At 39.3% G+C, this 15,691-nt stretch overlaps 1 non-coding gene across 1 annotated transcript; it reads right to left on the bottom strand.

Annotated features, from left to right (window-relative positions):
- Positions 1-14,814: 14,814 nt before the first annotated feature.
- On the bottom strand, positions 14,815-14,889 carry Trnas-cga. The gene has a single exon. It is a non-coding gene; the product is annotated as a tRNA-Ser (tRNA).
- Between the last annotated feature and the right edge of the window lie 802 nt (positions 14,890-15,691).

Raw genomic sequence — 15,691 nt, 5'->3', positions numbered from 1 at the left:
GTTTTAAATTAAAAAAATTAAGCAATTTAAACAAAAAATATTCATCCTTTAAACAAAGAATATTTAAAGGTAATCAATAAAAAAGGAAAAGATTATATTCACGAAAATAACCAAGAGAACAAGTCTAAACCCCAGAATAATAATTTCCATGCTGAGAATAAGAATATATACATAAAGTATAAACAGCTCTAAAAAAAGATAAAAAAAATTAGAGCCAAAAGTCTGAAAGAAGATCAATACTTAATTCTGTTTAGTAGTCTCAGCTCGCCTACGAAATTTAATGAAGGAGGAGCAGCCATACTTGATGATCTTAAAAGAAATCATTGCAAAGCCATTCTAGGCATCAAATTTGTTATAGCCTTATTAATTAATAATCTTCATCTACCTAAATGTTTGTAGATCAACAAAATAAACCAGAAGAACGTAAGACATGACCGACCACTTAAGAAAGTGAACCTATACAACCCCATCAATTTATAGTCATTAATCCACAAATAACCATTCTTATATGGCAACAGAAGAATAAGCAAGTAAAGACTTTAAATCAACATGACGAAATCAGGTAAATCGAACAATAACCCCACCAGATAAACCTAAAAAACCAGAAATAATTAAATTTCAACCCCAAATACGAAATAACTTCTATCACACGAAAAATGTTGTAACCACCCAACTTCAACAAAACACCAGCAAGAATTATTCTACCAGAAATAGAGTCTTCTTCATGGGCCTTAGGGAGCCATAAATGAACCAAAAATATAGGCATCTTAATAAAAAAAAGCCAAAATTATAAAAACATAAAACATAATAAGAACCAAAATCAAACAACAAAGGAAAATATAAAGTATTAGCAAAATCATAAACCTTAAATAAAACTAACAATAAAGGTAATCAAGCAACTAAAGTGTAAATAATTAAATAAACACCAGCCTGCAAATTCTCAGGTTAATAGCCACAACCTAAAATTAAAAGTAAAGTTGGAACCAATCCAGCCTTAAAAAATATAAAACGAAAGAAACTTAATCTAGCAAACGAACAATAAAGCATAATTATTAAACTCAAAACTATAAAAAAATTAGAATGATATGAACTTAAATAAACTGAACCTCTAGCAGCAATTATTAATGAACAAATCCAAAAGCTCAACAAAATTAAACTAAAAGAACAATAATCAATACCAAAATAATGTCTAATTATAGTTAAATCAGCCTATGAATATAAACAGATTATAAAAACAGAACTTGACAGGAACATTAAAGAATGAACCAACCATCAACAATTATTTAATAAACAAAGAGGATAGCGGAATACAGTCATAAATAAATATTTTAACATAAAGACAATCCAAAAGAATTTAAAAAATCAATACCATGAGACTGAATTATTGAAACCAAGATGGAACGACGTAAAGCTTCCCCACAAACAGAAAAAACTAAAACAAGAGCAGGGAAAAGATCATAATCAAATTCAATAAGAAAAATAATAATTAACATAAATAAAGAAAGAACAATATACTCCTATCTCAAAAGAACCATTAATAAATGCTTTTGTTTAGAAGAGAAAACAAACACCAGCAAAATATACCAATAATGAAGTAAAAACAGAGAATATAAACATTAATTTTAATAGTTGAAAAAAATAGTCTTGTTAATCGAAAATATGTCTAGCCCCACTTTTAGCCCACACTGAGGGCAGGAGGATTATGGGAACATAAATATTTTGCAGGGAAAGTTCCCACCTGCGAAATTCAGAAAAGATAGCGTTGGTGGGAAGGATCCATATTGCACAGGCTGTGAAGCAGTTGTTGAAGTGAGGGATGTCATGTTTGGCAGCATGCTCAGCAACAAAGTGGTCCACTTGTTTCTTAGCCACAGTTTGTCAAGAGGCCATTCATGTGGACAGACAGCTTGCTGGTTGTCATGCCCACATAGAATGCAACACAGTGGTTCCAGCTTAGCTTGTAGGTCACATGACTGGTTTCACAGGCAACCCTGCCTTTGATGGAACGGATGATGTTTGTGACTGGACTAAAGTATGTGGTGGTGTGTGGATGTATGGGACAGGTCTTGCGTCTAGATCTATTACATGAGTATGAGCCACGAGGTAAGGGGTTGGGAGCAGAGGTTGTGTAGGGACGGATCAGTATATTCTGTGGATAGTGGAACGCCACTGTGAGAGGGATGGGAAGGATAGTGGGTAGGACATTTCTCATTTCATGGCTCGAGAGGTAGCCGAAACCCTGGCGGAGAATGTAATTCAGTTGCTCTGATCCTAGATGGTACTGAGTTCTGAAGGGAATGCTCCTCTGTGTCCAGATGGTGGGACTTTGGGAGGTGTTGGAATACTGGAAAGATAAGGCACAGGAGATTTGTTTTTGTACAAGGTTGGGAGGATAATTACAGTGTGTGAAGGCTTCAGCGAGACCCTCAGTATATTCCGAAAGGGACCACTCATCACTGCGGATGTGATGACCACGGGTGGCTAGGCTATATGCTGTATGGGATAAGAAGTTCCGCCTTATGTAAGACACCTTTTTTTTGTTTTGTGTTGTTTACAACATTATGTAAAAGTTCCATTTATAGCTTAATTGGCGAAATTTTCGCAGCAAGCACAGACACAACAAGAAGAACTGCACCACAAGATGATTATTGTATGCTGTATGCTTCTTGGTGTGGAACAGGTGGCCACTGTCGAAGTGGAGGTATTGCATGTGGTTAGTAGGTTTGACATGGATGGGGGTACTGATGTAGCCATCTTTGAGGTGGAAGTCAACATCTAGGAAGGTGGCTTATTGGGTTGAGTTGGACCAGGTGAAGCAAGTGGGAGAGAAGTTGTTGAGGTTCTGGAGGAATGTGGATAGGGTGTACTCACCTTCGATCCAGATCGCTAACAAGGGGAGGCCACCAATTGTGAAATTAAAATTCGATTCATACTGCGCATAATAAAAGCTCATGGCCAGAGGTGTAATGTGGCAAAGCACCAAGATGCACTTCTCAGCCGTTGTCGAGAAAATCAACAATTAAAAGAAACCGTTACGGTGAAATACTTTCTATGATCAATAATTTTCCACAACGTCGTGGCGCAGCAGTAAGCGCTCGGGTTTGTAATCCGAAGGTCGCCGGATCGAATCTCGCACCATGCAATTATTTTTTTTAGTATTTGTTTTTTGTAATTCAAATGTATATATATATATATATATATATATATATATATATATATATATATATATATAATTCCTGGCTATCAGTTGCAACAATTATGCATATAATAAGTTGTTGAAAGTCGTTTGTCGTGGAAAAACTGGCGACTTCGAACATCATTATTTTTTCCGCAAACAAAGTTGTATTTCACAAATGTTATTAATTGTCTTCATAATGTTAACCACGTATAGTTAACGGAAGACATAGAAATGACATTCCGAAACGAATACATATAGCGTAAGTCAAAAGTTCGAATTAGAATAGAGACCCCACGAACACAAAATCGCTGTGGCAGGTATGAAATATAAACTCCATTACTCGCTCGTTACACTTGAAGGACAGATGTTGAATGGGCCGAAACGAGCCGCCGCATAACAGTGTAGTTGCCTGCTAACTTCGAAAGAAGGTAGATGCGGTCCCTAGCGCAACTTATAACCGTCGAAAATCAGTGGGGATGGGAGAGCTTTGGTACACCCTGTTAAAAAAACGGAAAAATGGAGGCGGTACAATTGGAGAGCGATCCGCCTTCACCAGCATGCATAAGCAATTCATTAATAGTTTATATATATATATATATATATATATATATATATATATATATATATATATATTTGAATTACAAAAAACTAATAATAAAAAAATTGCATGGCGCGAGATTCGATCCGGCGACCTTCGGACTACGAACCCGAGCGCTTACCACTGCACCACGACGCTGTAGAAATCTATTAATCGTAGAGAGTATTTCACCGCAACGGTTTCATTTAACTGTCGATTTTCTCGACAACGGCTGTGAAGTGCATCTTGGTGCTTCGCCACATTACACCTCTGGCCATGAGCTTTTATTATGCGCAGTATGAATCCAATCTGAATTTCACAATTGGCGGCCTCCCCTTGTAAAATGTCATCAGTGAAACTGAACCAGATGAGGAGATTAGGATTCTGTGTGTTTCTGAAGGATTCCTCTAAAAGGTCCATGAATAGGCTGGCATAGGATGGTACCCAAAGCCATACCCTGGATTCGTTTGTAGGTAATGCCTTCGAAGGAGAAGTAATTGTGGGTGAGAATATAGTTGGTCATGGCGACTAGGAAGGACACTGTGAGTTTGGAATCTGTCGGGCATTGGGAAAGGTAGTCTTCAATAGCAGTAAGGCCATGTACATTTAAAGATGTTAGTGTAAAGGGAGGCGGCGTCAATAGTGATGAGCAGGGCACTGTGTGGTAAAGGGACAGATCCTGTGGAGAGTTGGTGGAGGAAATGGTTGGTATCTTTTATATAGGAGGGTAGGATATGGGTAATAGGTTGAATGTGTTGGTCTACGAGAGCAGTGATTCTCTCAGTGGGGACTCAGTAACCAGCCACAATGGGGCACCCTGGGTGGTAGGGTTTATGGATTTTAGGAAGCATGTAGAAGGTAGGAGTGTGGGAAGTGGTAGGGGTGATCAGACAGATGGACTCTGAGGAGAGGTTCTGGGATGGGCCTAAGGATTTGAGGAGTGACTGGAGAACCTGCTGGATTTCTGGAATGGGGTCACTGTGGCAAAGTTTGTAGGTGGAAGTATCTGACAGCTGGCGGAGTCCTTCAGCCAGGTAATCCTTGCAGTTCAAAACAACAATGGTAGAGCCTTATCCACAGGTAGGATTATAAGGTCAGGATCAGTTTTTAGACATTGGACTGAAGTTCTTTATGGGGATGTAAGGTTAGTTTACATGTTGAGGGATTTAGAGTATGATGGTGCGTCAAGGTTCGAGGTTAAGAAATTCTGGAAAGTCAACAGTGGGTGATTTGGGGTGGTGGGGGTGGATCATGGTTGGATGGAGGAGTGAACTGGGTTAGGCATGGTTCACCATTGGTCTTAGTTGAGTCTGATTGGTAGGGTTGGTGGCGAAAAAGTGTTTCCACTGTAGGGACTGGGAGAAGGGCAGAAGGTTTTTAACAAGTCCTGCATGATTGAATTTGGGATGCGGCAAAAGGTGAGGCCTTTGGAAAGGACCAATATTTTTGTGGGCTAAGGCTTCTGGAGGAAAGCTTCTTGACTGTGTTTCATATCTGTTTAGGTTTTGGATTCTGTCTGGTGGTCGGAGGGAGTTTTGTAGGTTGGGGCAAATGTAGTAGGTCTGCAATACAGGGTTTGTCAGCTATGAGGGGATGTGGAGGAGATTTGGAGGTTGTTGTAGAGGTGGTTGACAGTGGTGCTCCATGGCGAGAGTAGCAATGGATGTTGCATTTTGGATATTGCATTTACAGAAATTAAACAAATCTTCAGATAAAACAGAAGTAGCTATTTAAATATCAAGAATATCAAATAGTAAACCAGTGCTAAGCAATGAAAGGAAATATACAAAGTAATCAAACTTAAAAAGAGTGTTACAGAAAACGAAGAGGAAGAAAATGTAATGGCAGAGAGATTACAGAAGAATTTGGCAGAGCACTAAAAGACCTAAGTTGCAACAAGATGCCTAGAGAAGATGGCATTCTCTGAGACTTATTGAGACTAAAACAAAACTATTCAATCTGTTATGCAAGCTGTATGAAACAGGCGAAATACCTTCAGATGTCAATAAAAATTTGATAATTACAAAGAAAGTTGGTGCTTACGTGTGAATATCAAAGAACCATCAGTCTAATAAGTCATTATGTCAAAATACAAGCATTATTTACAGAAGAACGGAAAGATTTGTAGAAGCTGACCTTTGGGAAGATCAGTGTGGGTTCTGGAGAAATGTCATCTAAAGCAGTACTCTTCCTATGACTTAAACGATAGACTGAGTACTTGCAAACCTGGGTTTATTTACAGAGTGACAGTTATTGAAGTACATGAAATAAAATCGTCATAACTTCTGAATGGTTTGCGTTAGGACGTTCAGACTGCATCGTTGACCATGGGGCATGATGGGAATTAGTATGTGCTATATGGCTTGGTTTAGCAACTAATCCCACTTTCAGTTGGATGGGTTCGTCAATAAGCAAAATTGGGGCATTTAGGGGATGAGAGTCTGCATTTCGAGATCGAGAAGTCTCTTCACCCTCACACTGTGTCGTGTCCAATGTTAAGTCATGTAATAATTGGTGCGATATTCCTTGGTGGCACAGTGACGACCGAACGGTAGATGAAATTTTTGGAAGATGATTTCGTCCGTATTATACAAAGTGACTCTGATGTCGACAAGATGTGGTTAATGCAAGATGGAGCTCGACCTCATCAGGAGAGTGTTTGAAGTGCTGGAGGAGATCTTTGTGAACCATGAACTGGTCCCGGAGAGCACAGAGTCCACTGGCATGGGGGTCGATTGGTCACCATATTCTCAGGATCTGACCCCTTGCGACTCCTTTTGTGGGGCTATATTAAAGACAAGGCGCACAGCAATAACCCCAAAACCATTGCTGAGCTGAAAACAGCCATTCAGGTCATCGCCAGCATCGATGTCCCGACACTTCAGTGGGTCATGCAGAATTTCGCTATTTGTCTGCGCTACATCATCGCCAATGATAGCAGCGATATCGAACATGTCGTAACCCAAATCCAAATATCTGTAGTGACAGTTAATGTTGGATAAAGTGTGTGCATGCTGTGGTTGTAACTAATTTACGTTTTTTTCATATAATTCAATAATTGTCACCCTGTACATCTGTATGTTTAAAGAAAGCATTGGTTCTGCTTGCGTTGGGGTTGCTACAATTTGTACAGGAAGTAAAACACAGTTTTAACAGTCAAAGAACATGAAAGGGAGGCAGTAGGTGAAACAGCATTGTATCCTCAATGTTATAGTCCAGTCAAATGGTGCTCAGGAAGGCCACATAGGGGAAAGTTTTTGATAAGTTTTCGATATGTTTACAAGTGTGCTGAATCCGAATTTTCACTAGTCCCACCAAAATTTTGGCCCAGAAATGGGTCAAAAATGGAAAAAACTACGAAAAATGCGATATTTTCCGGATTTTCGCTTGTGACTCGTAAACGACGCAGTTTTCGGTGACGTTCACTAATTAGGAAATAAACAGAATACAGTTTCTCATAAAATAGGTCTGAGTGACTCTTTTTGACAGACCAACCTATGGCGTGTAGCCCGTATTGAAGTTGGCACGATTTCAAAGCTGAGGAGATGGGCCACCTCATGACCTTCAGTCTGCACCGTTACCATGCTTTGTTGCACATCCATTGACGAAGTCCATTCTCCAGTAATGTGTTGTTAGTGTGGTTACTAGTTGATAACTGAGTGGTGGAGGGGCAAGATGTTTGTGAGGTGGCACTAACCTCCCCCTCCTAATCGTGGGATACCTGTGTGCATCGACTTGTTTGGCACAATGGGCCGTAATTTTAAGATGGCTGTGAAAGCTACATTTTCTTCATTCAGTCTAAGTACAATTCAAGGTTTATAATTTTTTATGGTAATCCTGACAGGTTGAACACCAGTAACAAGAAGTCCCAGCGAATGAGAAGGACCCACAAACACAGCTCTGTTGAAATAATCTTCAACAAAACGATGGTAAGATACATCTCTCAGGAAAAATTCCTTTCTAATTCAAAGAACATGGACCTCTTAATATCACTGTCCAAGTAAGCTGTTGAAGATGCTGATATCTTGATTATCAACACTGCACTATCTTTGGCCCCCAGACAATCAACCTCATAGCTGTCATTCTAACCGGCTTCAACCAACAATGTAATGTACAATTGCTTGAGAGAACATCCTGTTTTGCATGCAGTCGATGGCTGTGACATATTACTTCTGCTCTTTACAATCGGGATAAAGTGAAGTGCATGATTACAGTAAAGAAAAACCTGAACTGCAACGAGACATACAGATATTTGAAGGTCAGAACACGGAAAAGAAGGTCATACAAGAGTGTTGTGAACAACTCCTCATTAAGTTGTACAGTGGTTAGTGGAGAGTCTCTGAACCACCTCAGATACAGAACCTACATCAAATTATTATTCAGACAACTGCCAATATCACTTCTCTGCCGCCAACAGAGGATACTGCTTGCCAGCATATTCTCCGAGTGTATCACCAGGTTCAACAGTTGATGGCCAAAAATAAAAATGCCGAGGAATACGGTTGGATGAGGTACAAGGATCGCCTGGTTCCAACCACTATGCTTCAGCTGCCAGCACCCAATGTTATTCTGACCTGTAACATATGCAAATGCAAACCAGGATGTTCAAATGGTTCTGAGCACTATAGGACTTAACATCTCAGGTCATCAACCCCCAAAAACTTAGAACTACTTAAACCTAACTAACCTAAGGACATCACACACATCCATGCCTGAGGCAGGATTCGAACCTGCTACCGTAGGATGTTGTGGCTATTCTTGTAGCTGCCGAAAATAGGCCTCCAGTGCTCACAGTGTAGCATAAACTGTGATACAGTTTGTGAGAATATCAGCCATCTCTATTTGCTAGACTTAGAAGAAGCCATGTTTGAAGAAAAGGAGGAACAGGGGACAGAATGAGGACTGCTACAGATGATGGTAAGCCATATTTCACATTTTTGTTGTTATAATTTCCCATTGTGAAATCTCATGACATTACTGTAAGGAACACTACATATTGGTTTCAACTCTAATGTATCATCACCATTTATAATTAAAATAGCTAACAATTATCTTCCTCTTACTTACTTACTTTTCACGATCAGGCCCAGAGGACTGTGCGCTGCTACAAGGTTGCTCCTCCACTGGGTTCTGTTTTGTGCCTCCTGGCGCCAATCATTCTCTATTCCAATCTGCAGCAGGTCCTCGTGGATTCTATCCCTCCATCTCTTCTTTAGTCTTCCTAGTGGGCGTCTTCCATAGAGAGTATAATCCATAGCTTTCAAAGGACATCAGAATTTATCCATCTTACTGACATGTCCTGCAGATACAGGGCGCGTGGTTCTCATCAATCTTACAATGTTTGGTCTGTTGTACATTTCGTCTAGTTCACAATTATATCTGATCCTCCATTCTCCTGTGATCTCATCTTGTACCAGACCAAAGATCTTCCTTAAGACTTACTGCTAAAAAGAAAGAAGATTGTTCAAATCTTTTTCCCGGACACTTCTTGTTTCACAACCATACAGTACTATAGGTTGAATCATTGTTTTATACAGCTGGAGTTTGAAATTCCTCGAGAGACCAGGCGATGCAAGAAGTTGGCTGAGACCAAAGTATGATCGGTTGGTGGCTTGGATCCTCGCTTTGATTTCTGCTTCACATGCTACATCTTCTGTAAAGATTACCTCCAGATATTTAAATTCACGAACCCTTTTGTATGATTGGCTTCCAACTATCAAAGGTTGGAGTGGGTCTCCTGAATAAGCATGGGTTCTGCTCATCACCAGATATTCCGTCTTTGATTCGTTCACAAGGAGTCCAATTTTGCTTGTTTCCATCTCCACGTTTTCACTCATCCGCATTAGTTCCTCCTTAGATCTGGATAACAGGGCCACATCATCAGCAAACGTGATATGTGTGATTTTCTCACCCTCTACCTCTATACCATCGAAGCTTTTGCGATAGACTTCTCTTATTATCTTTTCAAGTGTCAGGTTGAACAATACTAGTGACACACCATCTCCTTGTCTCAACCCTGTCTTTATATTAAAGCTCTCCATGAGTTGGTTCCCAAGCTTCACTTTGCCTTTTGAATCAGTGAGACGAATTCTAACTAGGCTGACGAGTTTCTTAGGTATTCCAAACTCCGATGGGCAATTCCTAAGGCTCTCCCTGTGGATGCAGTCATATACATTCTTAAAATCTATGAAGAGCACATAAAGTTCTTCGCCACACTCCCACAACTTTTCGGTGAGTTGTCACTGCTCAAAGATGTTGCTGACAGTTGAACGGCCCTTTCTGCATCCCTCCTGATATTCCCCAATCACATCTTCTGCAAATGGCTGTATTCTATCCAGCAAACAATTGGACAAGATCTTACAGCAGACATTCAGTAGTGCGATTACTCTGCGATTAGTGCAGTTCATTTTTCATCTTTCTTGTGTATAGGGCATATGATAGCTGTCTTCCAACCTTCTCGGATCTCTTCCAAAATCCAGATCCCCTTGATTAATTGGTGAATTTTCTTGTGGAGTCCCTCCCCTCCAGCTTGAATCATTTCTGCCAGGATTCCATCTTCTCCTGGGCTTTTGTTCTTCTTTAGCATCATTATCTGATTCTTTATTTCCTCCAGTGTGGGTGGAGGATAGTCTGAATTTGCAATATCAGGAAATTGAAATTCAAACATGTCTTTAGGTTCATCACAGTTGAGGAGTTCCCTGAAGTATTGTTTCCACCTTTCAGCAATGCCAAGCTCACAGGTGAGTATGCTTCCATTATTGTCTTTGGTGAATTTTAGGCGACTTTGATATCCCTTCTTGAAGAATTTTACTTTCTGGTACAACTTTCGCGCCTCTTTCCCCAAGAAATCTTGTTGAGCCTCATCTATAAGTTCTTTAACGTACATTCTCTTTGTTCTTCTCAGGGTTGCCTGAGTAGTTCTCCAAACCGTGCTTTGCCTTGTGCATAATCAGCCCCTTGTAACCAGCTCTCCTTGGCTTCTCTTCTCTTTGCTAATGCCTTAATACATTCATCCCCAAACCAAATCTTTTGGCCTTTGATCCTCTTCTTGATGATTACATTTGCCACCTCATTTATGGCATTCTTAACTTCTTTCCACATTTCATCTGGGTTATCTTGTGAAATCTCTTCCTACAGATTTCCAAAGCGGTTGCTGAGCTGGAGCTGAAATTCTTCTTTCTTTGTATTGTCTTTCAGCGCATCGATATGGTAGTGGACAACATTTGTATGGTTGTTTCTAACTTTGGCTTTGAGTTGTACTTTTAGCCAGCTGTTTACGAGGAAATGATTACTCCCACACTCTGCACCCGTTGCTGTCTTTACATCTCTTACCCAGTTCTTTGCTTTGAAATCTATTGCAATGTGGTCTGTCTGATCAACAGTTTTACCCTCTGGTGATACCTACGTCCCTTTATGTATATCCTTCCGTTGGAAATTCTGCTGCTTATGGATATCCCTTTGGATGTTGCAAAGGTTATGAATCTGATGCCATTGTCATTGCTGAGTTCATGAATACTGTGTCTTCCGGTTGTTGGCTGAAAGACATTCTGTCTTCCAACTTTATCCTTCATGTATCCCAGTAGGACTTCACAATTATTATTTCGGATGGCATCTATGACTACCTCCAAATCCGTGTTGAATTCATCCTTCATTTTGGATGTACTTTCTTCTGTGGGTGCATGGCAATTCACAAAAGATATTTTACACCTCTCTATATCGATTGTTAAAACTGCTATTCTAGGGCTCACAGCCTCAAACTCAGATACATTAGCAGCTAGAACCTTACTTATACAAAATGCCATACCCAGTATGTGTCCTGTCTCACAGCCTCCATAAAAGATTGTGTACTTCTTGAGATCTAGGGTATCAGTATCCTCCCAATGGACTTCCTGCAAAGCAACTAGATCCATCTTATATCTTTCGATCTGCTTGACTAGACTGATTGCGGTGCCTGTTTTATGTAAACTATGAATATTCCATGTTCCAAATCGTAAACCTTGTTCTCACACTTTTCGTCTATTTTGTATTACCCAATTCCAAGGCTTCCTTGTAGTCTGTTTACCATTAAAAAATTTTCCATGATGGGGTGGTAACCCATCGCCAACCCCCAACGTGGAGGACTGGAGTATTTTATTTTGGGGTTACCTTCCCCTAGATGAATTGCTTTCTCTACAGTTGTCGAGGTTCATCTCCCCTTTTCTTATAAATGTGAAAGGATGAACGATAGGCAGTGGAAAGATAGGTCGTCGTGAGACACACTTCGTTTAGTTTATCGATTAAGACCTGTCTGGCTTGTGAGACCCTGCCAGTAGCTACAATACTGCCGGTATAGCTCTTAGTGTCATCTGAACACACAAACCTCTCCACCCACATGTACAGTGCTTCTTTAAGGTGGTGTCTCCTGGAGAGGAATTATCTTCCTCTTATTCAGTATAAACTGAAAACAGTCATCTATTATCTTACTTAGCTGTAACATCCAGACAAATATTTTCATTTTGCAGCCAACGAAAATGAAAACAAGGGCAGTGTAGCATGAAGCAAGAAGAGACTGGAACTTACTTAAAATTATTATATTAATAATGTAAGAATATTATTATTATTATTATTAATATTATTATTTCTTTCCTTTCTCAGACATTATGTCTGGTTAAAAATGGAAGGTGACACGGACCTTGATCAAGCGTGACTTCCTTTTAACTGTACAGTATATGTCAACTTTATCCTGATGCCACATGTCCTTGACTTCCTCGGCCAGTTCTATGTATTTTTCAATTTTTTCTCCTGTTTTCTTCTGTATATTTGTTATATTGGGTATGGATATTTCGATTAGTTGTGCTAATTTCTTCTTTTTATTGGTGAGTATGATATCAGGTTTGATATGTGGTGTTGTTTTATCTGTTATAATGGTTCTGTTCCAGTATAATTTGTATTCATCATTCTCCAGTATATTTTATGGTGCATACTTGTATGTGGGAATGTGTTGTTTTATTAGTTTATGTTGTATGGCAAGTTGTTGATGTATTATTTTTGCTACATTGTCATGTATTCTGGGGTATTCTGTATTTGTTAGTATTGTACATCCGCTTGTAATGTCGTCTACTGTTTCTATTTGTTGTTTGCAAAGTCTGCATTTATCTGTTGTGGTATTGGAATCTCTAATAATATGCTTGCTGTAATATCTGGTGTTTATTGTTTGATCCTGTATTGCAATCATGAATGCTTCCGTCTCACTGTATATATTGCCTTTTCTTAGCCATGTGCTGGCTGTGTCTTGATCGATGTGTGGCTGTGTTAAATGATACGGGTGCTTGCCATGTAGTGTTTTCTTTTTCCAATTTACTTTCTTTTATCTGTTGATGTTATGTGATCTAAAGGGTTGTAGAAGTTGCTATGAAATTGCAATGGTGTAGCTGATGTATTTATATGAGTGATTGCTTTGTGTATTTTTCTAGTTTCTGCTCATTCTATAAAGAATTTTCTTAAATTGTCTACCTGTCCATAATGTAGGTTTTTTATGTCGAGAAATCCCCTTCCTCCTTCCTTTCTGCTTAATGTGAATCTTTCTGTTGCTGAATGTATGTGATGTATTCTATATTTGTGGCATTGTGATCGTGTAAGTGTATTGAGTCCTTCTAGGTCTGTGTTACTCCATTTCACTACTCCAAATGAGTAGTTCAATATTGGTATAGCATAAGTATTTATAGCTTTAGTCTTGTTTCTTGCTGTCAGTTCTGTTTTCAGTATTTTCGTTAGTCTTTGTCTATATTTTTCTTTTAGTTCTTCTTTAATATTTGTATTATCCATTCCTATTTTTTGTCTGTATCCTAGATATTTATAGGCATCTGTTTTTTCCATCGCTTCTATGCAGTCGCTGTGGTTATCCAATATGTAATCTTCTTGTTTAGTGTGTTTTCCCTTGACTAGGCTATTTTTCTTACATTTGTCTGTTCCAAAAGCCATATTTATATCATTGCTGAATACTTCTGTTATCTTTAGTAATTGGTTGAGTTGTTGATTTGTTGCTGCCAGTAGTTTTAGATCATCCATGTATAGCAAATGTGTGATTTTGTGTTGATATGTTCCAGTAATATTGTATCCATAATTTGTATTATTTAGCATGTTGGATAGTGGGTTCAGAGCAAGGCAGAACCAGAAAGGACTTAATGAGTCTCCTTGGTATATTCCATGCTTAATCTGTATTGGCTGTGATGTGATATTATTTGAATTTGTTTGGATATTAAGTGTGGTTTTCCAATTTTTCATTACTATGTTTGGGAACTGTATCAATTTAGGATCTGCTTTGTATATTTCCAATATTTTTAGTAACTATGAGTGGGGCACACTATCAAAAGCTTTTTGGTAATCAATGTATGTGTAGTGTAGCGACCTTTGTTTAGTTTTAGCTTGATATGTCACCTCTGCATCTATTATCAGTTGCTCTTTACATCCTCATGCTCCTTTGCAACAGCCTTTTTGTTCTTCATATATAATTTTGTTCTGTGTTGTATGTGTCATTAATGTTTGTGTAATGACTGAAGTTAATATTTTGTATATTGTTGGTAAGCATGTTATGGGGCGATATTTAGCTGGGTTTGCTGTGTCTGCTTGATCTTTATTATTATTATTATTATTATTATTATTATTATTATTATTATTACTACTATTACCAACTGCCAGGGCCATTGCTAGGTGTTTTGCTGCCATAGGTGAGAACTGAAAAATGACACACCCCTCTTATTTTAGTACCATTGGTCTCTCTGATATCTCCCCCCCCCTTTCACCACCACCAATATCCAATGATACAACAATGAAAATCTCCTAATATACTTCTATTCATTAAATTGAGGTGAACAGGTGGCCTCATTTTCTAGAACAGTCCTCAATTTTCATACTTTGTCCTTCCTCTATTCCTGTAAAACAGACTAAAGACAACAAACATCCTCAATTTCTAATTTTTATCCTCAATTTTGGGAAATTTCCAAAGTAATTAAAATAAGAAGGATATTTTGAAAGTTTTAAACTAGAACTCACTTGAAACTTCCTGGCAGATTAAAACTGTGTGCCCAGCCGAGACTCGAACTCGGGACCTTTGCCTTTCGCGGGCAAGTGCTCTACCAACTGAGCTACCGAAGCACGACTCACGCCCGGTACTCACAGCTTTACTTCTGCCAGTACCTCGTCTCCTACCTTCCAAACTTTACAGAAGCCCTCCTCCTCATTCTGGAAACATCCCCCAGGCTGTGGCTAAGCCGTGTCTCCGCAATATCCTTTCTTTCAGGAGTGCTAGTTCTGCAAGGTTCGCAGGAGATGAATTGTAAATGAAAAATTACTCGATTTAATTCTGAAAGGTTGAAAGTGATGAACTAGCACTCCTGAAAGAAGGGATACTGCGGAGACATGGCTTAGCCACAGCCTGGGGGATGTTTCCAGAATGAGATTTTCACTCTGCAGCGGAGTGAGTGCTGATATGAAACTTCCTGGCAGATTAAAACTGTGTGCCCGACCGAGACTCGAACTCGAGACCTTCGCCATTCGCGGGCAAGTGCTCTACCATCTGAGCTACTGAAACACGACTCACGCCCGCTCCTCAAAGCTTTAGTTCTGCCAGTATCTTGTCTCCTACCTTCCAAACTTTACAGAAGCTCTCCTGCGAACCTTGCAGAACAAGCACTCCTGAAAGAGTCTCGGTCGGGCACACAGTTTTAATCTGCCAGGAAGTTTCATATCGGCGCACATTCCACTGCAGAATGAAAATCTCATTCTACATGTGTTTGTATCTGCACAAACTGAACTCTACCGACCTGCTCTCGTTAAATACTTTTGCAAGGCTGCACTTGCTTCAGGAGATACAAGAACTCTGCAAATCCTATCCCGCCAAAATGGGAATTCTATGATGGACCCAGCAGAAGACAAGCTTCTAACAATTTTTGATCCAG

Source organism: Schistocerca piceifrons, chromosome 4 (assembly GCF_021461385.2).
Source record: "Schistocerca piceifrons isolate TAMUIC-IGC-003096 chromosome 4, iqSchPice1.1, whole genome shotgun sequence".
NCBI classification, from domain to species: Eukaryota; Metazoa; Arthropoda; class Insecta; order Orthoptera; family Acrididae; genus Schistocerca; species Schistocerca piceifrons.
Note: the sequence above shows the minus strand (reverse complement) of the source record. Positions and strands in the feature narration are given on the sequence as shown.